Below are 17,398 nucleotides of genomic sequence, written 5' to 3' on the forward strand. Positions count from 1 at the left end.
TTGCTGGTCAAAACTGGTCATTAGCTGGACCAAGCTGAATGTAGCTGTTCTAGATGGTCATAGCTGGTTTAAAGGCCGGGACACACCAAGCCGATGATCGGCCGTCTGGCCTCGTGGGGCAGTTGGTGGGTGTCGGTGAAGCACGTTGGTTCGGTAGGCTCTGGAAGGCTGGGCTGAACCAGCGGACCAGCGGAGGCTCTGGAAGGCTGGGCTGAACCAGCGGAGGCCCTGGAAGGCTGGGCTGAACCATCGGAGGCTCTGGAAGGCTGGGCTGAACCAGCGGAGGCTCTGGAAGGCTGGGCTGAACCAGCGGAGGCTCTGGAAGGCTGGGCTGAACCAGCGGAGGCTCTGGAAGGCTGGGCGGCACCAGCGGAGACTCTGGGAAGGCGGCCATCTTGCAAACAGGCTCTGGAAGGGCGGCCATCTTGCGAACAGACTCTAGAAGGGAGGTCATCTTGTGAAAAGACTCTAGAAGGGAGGCCATCTTGCTTACAGACTCATGCGAGGCAGCCATCTTGGCCGGGAACTCAGGAACAGAAGCCATCCTGGCAACAGGCTCAGGAAGGGCGGCCATCTTGTGAACAGGCTCAGGAGGGGCGGCCATCTTGTGAACAGGCTCTGGGTTGGCGTGAGCAGGCCCTGGAGCGGCAGGCATGGCGTGAGCAAACTGTGATTTGGTAGATGTGACTTGAGCAGACTTTGGCTTGGTAGGCTTGGCATGAGAGGGCTCTGATGTGGCAGACGTGACATGAGCAGGTTGTGGTATAGGGGTTACTGCAGGATTGCGGGGGCCTGCATCCACAATCCCAACAGTAAATGGTGAACTAGCCAGCTGGAGTGCATGGTCGATGTATTGTTCTAGAGACCAGTTAGGTGTGTGTAGTGGAATACAGGGTTTTAAGTCCTTGTTCAAGCCGTAGTAAAAAATGTGCTTTAGAAAAGTGTCTTGGAAATCTACCTGCCAGCAAAGTTCGCAGAAGTCAGCCACATACTCCTCAATTTGTCGGTTCTTCTGGCGAAGACGAACCAGACGATCTCCCGGGTTCATGATGATCTGAGGTGAAAAAGCTGCTGGATCCTGTAGTGGCGAAGTCTTCTGTCACAGTAGGGGACTCGGGAGACAGACGTTCGGATCCAAATGCAGGCTTTAATTAGAAGGCGTGGTACACAGACAGGGTCAATCACCGGCAAACAACAACAACGAGGATAATCCAAAGAGTAGTCAAACACAGGCAGAAGGTCGGGGCTGGCAGCGAGAATCAAACACGGGAAGGAGTCCAGGAATCAAACACAAGGGAAAACAAACACGAAAAGAAACGCTCGGAATAATGACCATACGGAACAATAAGACTTAGCCCGGAAGTGTGTGTGTCTGTGGCTTAAATGCATGTGGGTAAATGTGAAACAGGTGTGTGCAGCAATCAGTGCAGTGGAAAACGAGGAGCAGGTGTGTGCAGTGATTGGTGCAGTGGCTAGTGGGGAATGCAGTCCAGAATGTGTTGTGCAAGAGTTCATGAAGACAGGATTGACCACATACGTGACAGAAGCCATGGTTTACAGTTGTTATACAGCTGTTATAAATTCACCGTAAACCATGGTCTCTTGGGGCTTATTGCTTTATTAGCTTTATTAGGGTGGTCACTAACTGGACCAAGCTGGTCATAAATGTTTCAGAATGGTCACTATCTGATCAAAACTGGTTGTTAGCCAGTCCAAGATGGTCACTAGCTGGTCCAAATTGGTTAATAACTGGTCATGTTGTTATTAGCTGATCAAAGCTGGTTATTAGCTGTTATACACGTCATTCACTGGTTGACCAGCTACTAAAATAGCAAATATAATGTTACTAGCTGGTTTGCTAAAAGCCATTTAATAGTTACCAAGTTCAAAAACCCAGCTACCATCTTAAACTAGAGTTTTCAGCAGGGATTTCCTCCAACGCATCTTATCTGGTGCTTTGTCTAGTATATCTGTCGACTAGATCTAGTATTCCCATGTAACTTTTAGTTGCAGGGGACTTTCCATTTATTATAAATTCTTTAGGGAGTGCAGTGCTTTCCCACTGAGTTTCCCCACAACTGTCAAGGTGAATAATGCCCTATTTTTGCTGTATTTTTGAGTCGGTGCCAGTGAATCAGATATGAGGTTGCCTCAGCAATCGGCACAGGTCCTACAAGACGATAAATGGGGTTGCTTAGCAACTGCATCAAGGGGGTTGTGCACAGCAGCGCACACCTTCAATGCCTTAGCAAAGCTCAGTCTCACATTTCACATTACAACGCATGTTGCACTGTGGGTCCACAGTGCACTTTGCATTTCTGCTGCATTCAAGACTCATCTAGCCATGAAAATATTCACATTGTGCATGTAGCTTTGCAGTATTGTGGCTGACGTTCTTTTGAGACCTTCTGACACACATTTTTGTTTTATCTTTTATATGCTAATAAAGAGCCTCCGAGCATCAACACAGCATTTTAATACAAGAAATATTACTCTTCATTAGCCATTTTTTTAGCCTCCAGGATGTTAAATATTTTGAACGATGAAGCCGTAATGTTACATTTCACAAATGATCTCATACTCAAGGGCATGCTGGGTAACAGCCATGTCTCACAGCAGCTCTGCACTGACTTTATGCATTCCAGTCAAGCTTTAACTTTTAATATGACCGTAGCACATACCACAACACAGGAGAACTGAGATGCATACTAATAGCGAAACCGATCCATAAAACAAAAACTGCTTGTAAATAGCACACCAATACACCAGATGTTTGATCACAGACTACAGGCAGCATTCATAAGAAGTCTTTCAATTCAAGCACAAAAGATGCATACTGGATTCTCCTTTAGTGTCTAGACACTTCAAACCAGTCAAGGTTGAACAGCCATGAAAAGAGGCCAGTTATGTGATCATAACTAGAAATGTTAAGGAAGTAAAACCTGTAACCTAAGATTCACCTCAACCGCTGCTTTAACTTCCCCGGTTTGAATTTCAAATCCTATTTCTTCTGTCAACCACAAGGGTTTCTCTCTCCCTCTCTTCTGCTTTCCCTCACACACCTTTATACATACAAATTAAAGCATTCGCACTCTGTATTCACCTAATTCAGAACTGGGCATCCTCTTTTCCCTCCTCCTCATGGGTCCTCAGCACAATGTCTCTCTGTGTCAGGTGCCAGAACAAAGTACTATAAGACTGTCCCTTTAGATTTCTTTCACATTTTAACCATAATGTATTTTATTTTTATTTTTAGGTGCACTCTGTTGTCCTGCCATGCAGTGCAAGTGCATCTACATTTTAAATCCCTGAGCCAAAAGAGGGAGAGGAAATGTCTGACCTAGATTCAGATCTGTTTACCCCTAAATTACTCGTCCAATTATGCTCTAACTAAATCTAAATGGGGAAGACGGTGTCCTCGCCGAATAATATTTAGGTACGGAAAACAGGAGGAGACACAAAATAATTATCACAGATTGCTCGAGTCATACGTGTCTCTCATAATTTATATTAATCAGATGGATGTGCCATTAAAATTACAGGTGAATGCTAACTAGATTGAGGTAATTAACAGTACTTTAGTATGAGTCTGTATGGGCTTGTCACACCGTCTCTCTGTATGTCTTTGCAAACCGTTAACAAACATCTAACATCTAAGGCATAACTTAGTCCAAATAAATGAAACAATTACTCACTCTCATTTAATTCCAAACCTGCATGACTTTCTTCTGTGGAACATAAATTAAGACATTGTGAGGAATGTTTCACCAATTTGGACAGAAATGTTCAAGCTCCAAAATGCACTTATCTTCAAAGACTTCTGAAGTGCAAAAGTTGCACAATCACTTTGTATCGTCAACAGATTGAAAATTAAAGACCCTGATAAACAAATACATAATATTTTGAACAAAATACGGCCCAAACAAAGGTGTGTTGAAATTTGGTGGTTTGAAACAGTTTGCCAGCTCAAACTTTCCACTTAATGATGTGTTAAGTGGAATGGGTGTGAGGTAACAAACAAACTATGTAAAACAAAGTTGTTTTGGAGATAAATTCTGCGGTTTAAAAACAGTTTGTTTGCAATACATAACCAGTTCCATATGTATGGCTTTTCTTAAAAAGTAAACTTGCTTGGTAGCTCACCCGGTTAGTGTGTTTACGTCATGTCGAGAAGACGCTGTGTTCTGCGCTGTGAAAACAGCAAAAGTTTTGTTTTCATTGGTGAAAGATGATGTGAAGAATCATTGGCGAAAATTAATTTTTTCCATGATACCTTTTCCCTTTCAAACCTTTTGTTGTGTGCTCGTCATTTTACTGAGGACTGCTTCTCTAATCTTTGGCCTCTAATCTTCTTTATTTGGGCTAACAAGCGTCTCCCATCCACAACCTGTAAGTACGACTGATACATTATGTGTACATTTTCAATTGAGTGCTCAAAATATGATTTTGTGCTAATATGTGATGTATACCTAGTGCATCTTTAGGTTTTCAGGTCAACCACAATATTACTGTCTTACTGAAATAGTTCTGATGATTCGCTGTGAACCCACTATTTCCTAAGAATGTGTCGATTAATGTAGACTGTCGTTGTTCTAATTACTTCGTTTAATAATAAAGAATGTATCTTAGACGTATTTTGGTTTACAAACTCTGTTGTTTCATCAGTTAGTCACGTTAGCACTCAGCTAATGTATCCACCAATATTGTCTTGTTAAGTGTTTACAGTTTAGCAGCTAAACTTTAGCCGTGGGCACGATTCGCTTGCATAAGTGTTAAAATGTTTTTATGTCATTATTTTAAGAACGGATTGGAGCATTATATTAATGTTTTATGTAAAGGTGCATCAGGGTTGCCAGGTATTCACAAGAAACCACTGCTACTCAAAACTAGCCCAATTGCCTTTCAAGGGGGGTCCCCCATTAAAAATCGCATTCCGGGGTGTAAATTAGGGATGCACCGGTTGACCGGCCATAAATCGATTTTCGTTTTTATCCCGGCCGTTTTTTTTCCGGAAGTGTGTAAGCGGGCCGCGGCATTCGATTCATTCAGAAACATGTCTCTTGTGTGGAGGTTTTTTGAAATCTGTGAGCAGGACGTGAAGATTGCAATCTGCAATGTCTGCAAAGGACAGCCGCTTTCCTGTGCTACCTGTCCTCGCCCTGCACAAGCGCGGACAGCGAACGTTTGTTCAGCTCAGCTTCTCACGTGACAGATGAAAAAAGAAACAGACTCACTTGTGACAAAGATGAGATGCTTCTTTTTGTAAAAAAAACAAAACAAAACAAGCATTACTTTTGAAAAGCCAAAAATAAAAGTCTGTTCTGTTAAGAATGATTATTATTATTTTACATTAAAATGCCTGTTGGCTTACTGTTTTACTTTACTAAAAGCATGTTTTACTTATTAAACTGTATTTCACTAGTTCGCTTTTGCATATAATAAACAGCGTAAAAGTTAAGCGTGTTTGGCATGCTGTCCGGGAGAGGGCTCCGAGCTCGGTAGTCATTCCCGAGCCCGGGGCACTCCCCCTGCCCAGGGAGAGGGGTCCGAGCTCGGCCTTTGGCCCGAACCCAATAGCGCTCCCCCCAGCTGGAGGTGTGGAGAAAATAAAAAAAAGGGGGGGGGGAGGGATGCTGGAATCAGAGATAGCTGAAGGTAGGACTGCTTGGTTATTTAAAGGGACTGTAGTAATTGGATAGGGAGAGTGATCGGATAGGGAGTGATTGCTGATGATGAATTGGCCGTGTTAATTATCTGCGCGAGCTCCTCCTGAAATTCGTTAATGAAACGTCACTTAATTTAATATTTTTTTATTTATTTAATTTCAGATGTCAGATGCTATTGATCAATAGCCAAAGACAGTTTGGCCTGTTAAATACTAAATAAACATGTTGTTTATGTTGTTTACTTGCATAACTTCTTGTTTTTGAAAGAATCGGAAATCGGTATCGGAATCAGCCAGCTTGCTTGTTAAAAATCGGTATCGGAATCGGCCATGAAAAATCATGATCGGTGCATCCCTAGTGTAAATACATGCTTTTTGTCAGGGTTCCTCTGGTAAATTTGCATTCCAGGGGCTAAATATGATGTTATTGGGGTCGCTTTAATCCACGGACATCAAAAACAACCGCAGACCTGGCAACACAGATGGTAGCGCTCGCTAACTTGCTCAAGTACTCCTCTCTGTGCCAATCACAACAGACTTGGCCAGCTGACCAATCTAAGCAGAGAAGGCTTATGGAAGGGAGGGGTTTACAGACATTACGCTCAAAGCTGCTTCGAATGAACCAGCTTCGAGCATTGACAAATGCCTCTATGTGTAGATGTAGATGTTTTTTGAGCTTAGATGCATTTAAACCTGTAAGGGGACTCCAACACAATATTAGGACACTTTCAAAAACCATATGACCTGCTTTTTAAAGAGAATTGCACCGAAATGGGTCACTGTGCTGTCAAAGCACAGAGCTGTTTTTGGCAAGGTAAAAAGGTGTTGTTTTATAAGACAACTGAGGAATTTTAACTAAAGTATGTTGCAGGCATTTCATGAAGACCCTAAACAATTATACCAGCTTGTGAAAAATGGCCATCCAATGTCTCCTTTACATTCAAAAACAGCTAAAACTACTGTCAAACCTAACTGATACGTGGATGTCACCAAATGTAGCTAAACGTCATGGCATTTGAGGTTTGTGTTGCCATATTTGATAGGGTCTGTTTGCGTGTGTAGATCTAGTCTGTTCTAAAACCACTGAGACATTTAGAAACAAAACTGTCAGTATTTTGATTCAGTCCGTGTCTGTGAAATCTGTCTACTGAAGCAAAAGCATTTGTGAAGCACTGTGAAGATGAAGATCAGAGTCAAGCACCCTCCCCCTCCAGCAGCCCCTGAATTACAAGCACGCATGTCTCGGTCTCAGACAGAGCTGCAGTAGATATGTAGGTCATGATGAAAAGTACTTCCGTTCACCCCCGATGCACCTCCTCAAAAGTCACATCCCAGGTTTTTGTCTGGCCAGCTTTGTGCCGGTGTTTTGTGGAGCTGACACTGTAGATGCGTCCCTCAGGAGCACACTGAACAAGCGGGGCCTATCAGAGACCCTTTACATCTCTGTACGGCTTTTTGTGGAAAGCTGTGCTGTCTCGAGTTTTTGGAGCCAAGGCCGCCTCTCTGGGACAGTCAAATTACAGGTGACCTGTTTGGCCAGGTTGAAGAACGAAAGCTCTTTTCAAAGCCTGACATATGGAGCAGTTCATTCAACCATTAGACAAAATATTATTATATTATGTCTGATACATCAGGCTTTTATGGGTCATATAGTATGATACAGTGAAAATATGGAGCTCATAGTAAAATATTTCTCCTTCCATCTCGTATTTATTTCCATTAGGGGTACCACAGTACACATCATTTCCTTTCTGAAAACAGTATTTGAATTCGGGCACATGTCTAGTTTTATACTATACTTTTAATATACTGAAAAAAGTCAACATACCAGAGTGCAAAACAGGTTTTTCAACAAAGTTTTGATCATGTTGATAATTTAGGCCTTAGAGATGTGTGTATCAAATATGACACAGTAGGCTTTATGGGGTTAATGGGTCATCTGATTTTATGTTCTAATTTAGTTAATTTTATATGCTCTAAAAGACTGAGTGAAACTGAATTCAAAATATTTAATTACAAATTATATTATCATAACTTTTATATTCATAATTTTGAAAAACTGAAAAATGAACGAATTTCCCATTACAAGTGTGTGTAAAACCGGATGATCAGATTCTCCAGCATGATTCAGAGAGCATCTTCAATTCAATGGAAGTAAGAACATCTGATAATCTGTACAACGAGTCGCATGATCAGTGTCACAAAATTAGAGTTTTTAATTACTAACTAAAAAGTAGTGTGGAATCTGAAATGTTTTTTCTTCTTTGTTTCAAAATCCTACATTTTCAGTTTATTTCTGACCGGTTTATTTCTTGCATTAAAGGTGACATCATGAAAACCTGACTTTTTCCATGTTTAAGTGCATCTACCAACCCAGAAAACGTAAAAACTGACAATCCAGTAACTTTTTACCTTCTCTGCAAGCTTCGAAAGAAAGAGCCACTCAGATTTTGCTCCCCTAGTGACATCAGAAGGGGATCTTATTATAATATTGCCGCCCCTTAATCTGCACGCTTTCACCCACGGTGCCGGCATTTTGTTTTTGTAATTTCTTTCCCAACTGTTTACCTTCACAGACATGACCTGTGTTTTTAACATAACCGTGTGTGTATTTCACAGTTTAAGCACAATAAGAGATGAAAGAGAACTTAGTTTAGTACTCACATGCTGTGTGACAGACACTTTCTTTGTGCGTGCCTTGGATGTGTGCGCTCAGAAAAGTAAAGTAATATGGTTTAAAACGCATGATTTTAGTGCAATAGACATGATAATCAAAACCAAACAGGTGTTTTTTTTAGCGGAGTATCTGAGCTTTGAGCTGTAAAGGCACAGCCCTATTCTGGAAAAGGGGGCAGGGAGCAGCAGCTCATTTGCATTTAAAGAGTTCTGGTATGAAAAGGTCTCAGCTTTAAAATCTTGTCATTTTTTAAAGAAATTCAAACAATAAGTGCCATTAATGTGTCATGACAGATCACTATTGTCTTATTAGATTAATCGAAACGTGAACCGATCGTCTTTTCTTATTCACTTAAAGCACAAAATAAACATGAATGAACATCAGAATGTATTTTATTTTAACCTGCAGAAAGATATCAATCCACACAATTTTTAAAGTTTTAGTCCACCAAAGTTACTCTCCTGTCTGATTTGTTTGTTGGACAAAATGGCGGATTCTGCGATACGATTGGTCAGATTGCCCGTCAATCAAACTGTTTGCAAAGAGTCAATTGTGACAGGACTGAGGTAAGCAAACACTTATTCATCATTGCATACATGATCAAACTTTATTTACAGACAGATACTGTGTAAACTCTATTCTTGAACATACTTTTCTTCAGTAGTTTGGGGATTGCCAAGATTTTTTAAATGCTTTTGAAATAAAGTCTTTTATGCCCACCAAAGCTCTATTTATTAATATTAATGATTGAAAATACAGTAAAAACAGTTATATTGTGAAATATTATTACAATTTAAAATAACTGTTTTCTGTCTTTGTATACTTTAAAATGTAATTTATTCCTGTGATGCAAAGCTGCATTTTCAGCATCATTACTGCAGTCTTCAGTGTCACATGATCCTTCAGAAATCCTTCTAATATGCTGATTTGCTGCTCAAGAAACATTTCTGACGGTTGAAAACATTTTTAGAAAGTTCAAAAGAACAGAATTTATTTGAAATAATCTTTTGTCAATGTTAACAATTTAATGAAACTGGCCTCAAACTTTTTAACAGTACTGCACTGTATGTATTTTGAGTCAAATGTGTTCTGGAAATACTCCGTATTTTATCTGTTTCCTAGAAAAACAGAAACACATGCGTGTGCGTGTGCTGTGTTCCGGTTTCCTCAAGCCTTGCCTTCATTTGTCCTTAATGCATTTGTTTTGCAGCTGTCACAGACCAGTGGAATTTATCTGTGGATGTCAAGTGAATGCCTCAGTGCCTCCAGATGTTTAGTCTGGGAGTCCCGCTGCAGGAAACAAACAACGCCGGAGAGAGCTGATACACAACCGGGAAGCAGAGGCCACTTGTAAACCCGGTGAACCTACAGGTATATCAGGTGCTACGACTGAAGGGGATAAACTGAGCTAACTTAATATTGTCTCTACTTAGACAGCACACTTAGACTTTCCACAGTGAATTAACAGCGTCAATACACCTAGAAGTGTGTCACACACAGAAACAGAGTTCATTTCTGCTCTCATAAAGATTTATTACTGTTAATTGGTGCTCACCACTGTCTATTTGGCATGAAGTTTGTTGACCTGCACACCGAGAGGCAGACAGACAGGCGGTTGTGTGGGTCAAACTGCCTGAGAGCGAGAGACAGGACTGCGCTCTGCTCTGCTCAAAGGTCATTCATAATTGATTCACTGAACTGAATCTGGAGAAACGCGTGCGGCTGAGTTCTCACGCTAACGCTCAGAGTCACACCCTTATTCAGGAACCTGACGGGTTACCTTTACAGGGAACACAATACGACACGTCTCAGGCCAAAACATTAAAAGTGCCCTTCACAATGGCATCCGATGAAAGGAGCCATTCTTATCGTTGATGCGTTTTGTAATATTAGAGCAGCACAAAGCAGATCCAGTCAGAAGGTGTTTAGTCAAATCCTAATGTCAAATTCGTGGGACAAGAGGTAATGTATAGCAGAGGCGAAACGGATTAATATTTAATGTCGTAGTGAGGAAAAGCATGCGGTCTTTGTGTTAGATAATGATGAGGTATTAGCCAACGTCATTACCGTTGCATCAGTTTCCAAAACAGTATTTTATCTGATTTTGAGATGAAATACAAATAAAAAATTATTCAGACACCAGATACAATTTATAAACCAGATATTTTTACTAGTGAGTACAGGACACTATAGTTCATTTATGTAAGTGAGCATAGCAAAATAACATAAACTGTGACATATTATACCCCAAAATTAGTGAAACATAACAATTTGGTACTAAAAATTATTCAGACATTTTGACCCGACCATGTTTTACTTAAGTGTTTTTTCTTTAATAGCTAATGTGACCTATTTTACACCACAGACTGAACAAAATTAAGCATTTCTTGGTAACTGGCCAACAAAGTATTGATAGTTGTGTAAATATTGTCCATTACATACCGTTCTATCAGAGTTATCTGACATTATCAAGATGAATTTGCTCTGACACAGTTTAACACTGAGTTCCTGTCCAATTTTATTAAAAATTTTTAAACTATAGCTGTAATAAACTGTGATAATGTGAGAAAGGTTGAAGGTGTCTGAATAAATTTTGGTTTGACTGTATCTTTAGTCATGAGAAGAAAATAGTAATAAAATATCTTTAAAAAATATGAAAAAAAAAACTTTTAATTATTAATATATATACACATATATATAAATTATAATTATTATTTGTGAATTTACTTGTGTTTTTGACTTGTTTTGATTTAAACAAAATAGCTTCATTTTTTAAAATTTTATAAATTTTATAAAACAAGACTTGTTTTAATTTTAAATGTCTCAATTAAATATTATCTTACTGTAAAATGAAACATTATTTAACATATTTTTGAGGTAAAATATCTTTAGTTATGAAAAGGGAATAGTATTAAAATATCAAGACTTGTTTACAGACAATATATTGTTGTTGTTTAATCATGTAATTTTAATTATTAAATATATTGATATATGATAATGATATATTTTTAAGGTGAAAAAATATTTGACTATTATATAAAAATATTACTACTATAAATATTATATGTACATATTATAATTATTTTTTGTTTAATTTAACAGTGTTTTCCACTTGTTTTGATGTAAAAAAGTTCAGTTTTAAAAACAAAATTGTAATAAAATACTAAGAAAATATAGTTTTTTTTTTCATTTTAATCTTAAAGATTTTGATCTTTTAAAATGTTTTTGATTTTTTTTTCAATATTAGTAATAATAAATATTAATATTCGAAATATTATATTTAAATATGTTATTACTGTTATATTAAATCCTATTTTTTTCTGATGCATGTTGGTTGCGTGAATAATAATAAAGATAAAGATTATAATTATATAATAATAATAATAATAATAATAATAATTGTTATTATTATTGCATACTAATTATTATTAAATAATAAGAAACAATAATAAAAGATTATGCTGAACTACTTAATAAAGTTTCTTTACTTCTCCTTTCCAAGAATTTTCTCATTATAATGAGGACAGTTTGCATTATTGAAATCATGCCCCCCAAAAATATCAAAATTAATTTTTATTCAAAACTAAAAATGTTGATCATGCAATTTTCAATATTCAATTTTTATTAAATTAATAAATGCAATAAAAATGTTATTGATCAATGTATCTTTCAAAAAACAAGTAAAACTTTAATAATCGTAAAAAGTTTAGTAAACGTAAATCAAGATAATTGTTTTCTGAAAACCTTTGGCAAAGGACAAAGATATTGAAAGACATCTTTCAATGATGCAATGAATTTAGCAGTGAACTCTATAGCAACCAGAAAATACAACATACTAGGGATTTTAGTGGATATAGTTGAGGGAGTGTCGTGTAGATTTAATAATTGTTAGCAAATCTTTGGATTACTGAGTTTTTACTGCAAACACAAGCCCGCTGAGCAAATGTGTGTATTTAGGACAGAGGTATGTATGTGTGTGAAGAGCAGGAGGAGGGTCTGTGTTTGAGAGAGATGTATTTGGTTTGTCACTAAAGTGGATGAAGCGTAGAGAATATGAAGCAGGGCCGCGTCGGCGGGGGCTCGGATGAGTTACTCAGCCCGTATTGTTTCAGCCCTCTGTTTAGCGCTGCCATTTCTTTGTCAAACACTTCTAGTGCTTCTGTAAGCTTGCCACTGGCCATATTGTTTATGCTGCTGCCCACACAAAACTATGTGAGCACACCCGTGCCGTTAAAGCGTTAAACCCTTTAGAGGGACAAAGCACTCAACGACAAAAGGGACACAAAGCGAGTTGGCCTGACCCCTGAAAACCTCAGAATGGCAGGGAACAGGTCGTCCGTGAGGGATATGAATTCAGAAACATGGAGGTTATGGATTCTGCTGGTACATGGAAATGAAAACAGACAGCACGTCATGCGGGGTGGACGTGACCCGTGCCATGTATTTGGGCAAAGGCTAAAGTGGTACTTGACCTGGTTCTGCTCAAATGCCACACAATTTAGTAAAAATTGCTAGCAGATTTTTTTTTTTTTTTTTTTTTGTAGCAGCAGGATATTTATTAGAAGTATAAAAAATCCCTGAGAGGAAGTTACGACATCTGGACAAGTTAAGTTTTGTTGATTTGTTTGCAAAACATCTTCAAAGTTATTTGCATCATCAGAACAAAAGTGCCACAAATGTCATGAAAACATCAAATAAAACCACATGTTCTGGTTTTTGGGGGAACAATGTTTTAGGAAATAAGTAATGAAGTAATAAAAAGATAAAAATAAATGAATAAAATTTTTTTTTAGTTAGTTTAGTGTCTAAGATTTTAATGGCTTCTGAAAAAGCGATAATACAGAAAATACAGTAAAAACAGTAATAATGTGAAATATTATTATATATTTTTATTTAATTTTAATCTGCTTTTGTGATAGCAAAGCAGAAATTTTAGCAGGAAAACATTTCTTATTATTAACAATGTTAAAAGTGTTTGTGGTGCTTAATATTTTTGTGGATGTTTTTTTTTCTTTGACTAGTAAAAAGTTGAACAGAAAAAATATATATATATAAATATACAAACAATAAATAATAATTAATAAATAAACAAATAATGAAGTCAAGGTTTGCAAATAAAGTGCTGCAAAATAACTTCAATTAAACATTTACTCATTATATAGTTCAGGACCAAATGTTGGTGTATATTTATTGATTGATATAAAATATATTTCTGATACATAAATGGAAAAATCATTAATATTATTATAATTTTTTTTACAATAATATTAGTAACATGATTACTCATTGAGCATGGCCAATTAGCAATGACAGAGAGATAGAATGATAGATAGAATGATAGTTAAAATAATTATGATAGATAGATAGATAGATAGATAGATGATAGATAGATAGATAGATAGATAGATAGATAGATAGATAGATAGATAGATAGATAGATAGATAGATAGATAGATAGATAGATAGATAGATAGATAGATAGATAGATAGATAGATAGATAGATAGATGATTTATGGATTGAAAGAACGACAGAGAGAACAATAGCTAGAAGGATAGAATGCTAGAACAACGGATGGAAAGACAGATAGACCAATAGAACGATAGTTAGAATGATAGCTAGATGGATAGAATGATAGATTGAACAACAGATAGAACGTTAGAATGATAGGTGGAACGACAGAGAATGATAGAACGATAGAATGATAGATAAAATGACAGATGGAGTGACAGAGAGATGGATGATAGATAGATGGATACAATGATAGATGAAACGACAGAACAATAGAAAGATAGATGGAACGACAGAGAATGATAGAACGATAGAACGATAGATATGACAGAATGACAGAATGACAGATGGAACGACAGAGACAGAACGATAGATAGAATGATAGACAGAAGGATAGAACGATAGATGAAACAACAGATAGAATGACAGATAGACCAATAGAATGATAGATAGAATGATAGATGGAATGACAGATAGACGACAAATAGAGCGACAGATTGAATGACAAAGAGATAGTATGATAGATTGACATATGGAATGACCGAAAGAATGATAGAGTGGTAGTTAGAATCATAGCTAAATGGATAGAATAATAGATGGAACAACAGATGGAACAACAGATAGAAGGATAGAACAGCAGATGAAACGACAGAATGATGGAATGACAGATAAAATGACATGGAATGACAGAGAGATAGAATGATAAATGGAACGACAGAGAGAATGATAGAATGAAAGATAAATTGATAGATGGAATGATGGATAGATAGAATGATATATGGATTGATAGAAAGACAGAGAAAAATAACTAGAAGGATAGAATTCTAGAAGAACAGATGGAACGGCCGATAGACTGATAGAATGATTGATTGATAGAAGGATAGGACGATGGATGAAACAACAGATGGAACGACAGAGAGAATAGATAGAATGACAGATGGAATGACAGAGAGATAGAATGATAGAACGGTAGTTAGAATGATAGCTAAATGGATAGAATAATAGATGGAACAACAGATAGATCGACAGAACAGCAGATGAAATGACAGAATGATGGAATGACAGAGAATGATAGATAGAACGAAAGAATGACAGATAAAATGACAGATGGAACGACAAAGAGATAGAATGATAGATGGAACAACAGATAGAACGATAGAATGATAGAATGATAGAATGGTAGTTAGAATGATAGCTAAATGGATAGAATGATAGATGGAACATCAGATGGAACAACAGACAGAACAATAGAATGATAGAATGATAGATGGAACGGCAGAGAGAATAATAGATAGAACGACAGATGGATGATAGATAGAATGATAGAATGATAGATACAATGAAAGATGGAACGACAGAGAGAATAACAGATAGAACGACAGATGGACGATAGATAGAATGATAGAATGATAGATACAATGAAAGATGGAACGACAGAGAGAATAACAGATAGAACGACAGATGGACGATAGATAGAATGATAGAACGACAGAACAGTAGATGGAATGAAAGACAGATATGATAGATCGACATATGGAACGACAGATAGAATGATAGAATGATAGATAGATGGCATTATTGACGAATAGTATGATAGATTGACATATGGAACGACTGATAGAATGGTAGAACGATAGAATGATAGATAAAATGACAGATGGAACGACAAAGAGATAGTTGATGGCTGAAATGACAGAGAATGATAGAATGATAGATAGAAAGATAGATGGCATTATTGACGGATAGTATGATAGATTGACATATGGAACGACTGATAGAATGGTAGAATGACAGAATGATAGTTAGAATGATAGCTAGATGGATAGAATGATAGATGGAACAACAGATAGAATGATAAAATAATAGATGGAATGACAGAGAATGACAGACAGAACGATAGAATGATAGATAAAATGACAGATGGAATGACAAACAGATAGAATGATAGATAGAATGAAAGATCGACAGATGGAACGTCTGATAGAATGACCGAATGATAGACGGAACAACAGATGGAATGACAATCATAGAACGATAGAATGATGAAACAACAGAACAATGGAATGACAGATGGAAAGACAGAGAGTGAATGATAGATAGATGGATACAATGATAGATGAAACAGAACAATAGAAAGATAGATGGAACGACAGAGAATGATAGAACGATAGAATGATGAAACAACAGAACAATGGAATGACAGATGGAAAGACAGAGTGAAGGATAGATAAAACAACAGAGAGAACGATAGATAGAACGATAGAACAACAGAACGATAGACAGAACGACAGTGAGATAGAACGACAGAATGAAAGACTGAATGGTAGATAGAATTCTAGAACATTAGAACGATAGGATCTGGTGTCATAGTCTCTTGTTTGTCTCTGTTCTGCTGGTCTAATGACTCTGCAGAGTAAAGCCTGTGATGTGCAGCTGATCTCCACTGCTCCTGAATATTAAATGACACACAGGCTCATCTGCTCTCCAGCTCTTCCTTGCAGCGGCACGCAGTCACGACGAGCGCCTGCACGCCTCTCTACTGCTCAACGACCCTCACATGCCTACAAAACACACACCATCTCCATGACTGACGGCCAAACAGAAGCTAACCATCACAACTTAACCTAACTAGTTCAAATGACATAGTCCAGTGCACAAATGCCAATATTTACACACTTGGTTTTCCCTCACACCCTTACCACAATCAAAGCACATTTTATTTAGAAAAGCATGTGAAAACTGCTGCCTTTCAGCCGTTCCACAGCCATTAGATTATTTTCAAAGAAGCCCAGCTGGTCTCGACCAGCCAAAGTCAACAACAATCAGCAAGTCAGGTTTCCTTCCACTCGCTCAGCCGGCTCTTTGAAACCAAACCGAGCCACACGACAGTTTAGAAGTGTGACCTGAAATGCCAGCATGTGTGAATAAGGCATCTGTGCCACCGCTCAAAGTGGGTCACTTCACGACAGGCCAAACAGCATTCTGAGCGAGCGAGCGATGATTTTTGAGTCAGGCTCCCTCAGACTCGAGGCCGGACCGCAATTACTTCAGTGACTCTGAGTTTCTCTGCAGCCCTGCCTATGAAAACAAACAGCCTCCATGCCTGGCTGCTCCCAGCGCGCCGCAGTTTCATCCGAAACTCCAGCCGTGGTGTTTTGAAACATGTGCCATGGTGACCTTATCTTTCGAGGAAGACGCATCAGCCTCGTGATGTCATCACGGCCAGGTGAAGCGAGTCACCATCTGCTTTCAGACTTTATTTGGACTCGTGGGTGTGGTGCTGGAGTTCCCTGATTGCTTCAAGTAAACTGCAGTCTGGAGAATCACTGTGCGCTGCCAAAACACAGAGAGGTGGAGTGACAAAAACACGTTCTGTTTGGGGCTGCCTTCACTTTCAATACACATCAATTCAGGAGAAGACACTTTCCATGAATAGTGTACATAACAGGGCGTGGGGCTAAAAATAAAGTTTGTTTTTGTTTTTCAGCACTTGGAATGGAAGGATGTGCTTAGACTTCAGAATTGAACAAGAAACCCTATTATTTG

The sequence above is a fragment of the Garra rufa genome, chromosome 8 (assembly GCF_049309525.1).
Source record: "Garra rufa chromosome 8, GarRuf1.0, whole genome shotgun sequence".
In the NCBI taxonomy this organism is placed as follows: Eukaryota; Metazoa; Chordata; class Actinopteri; order Cypriniformes; family Cyprinidae; genus Garra; species Garra rufa.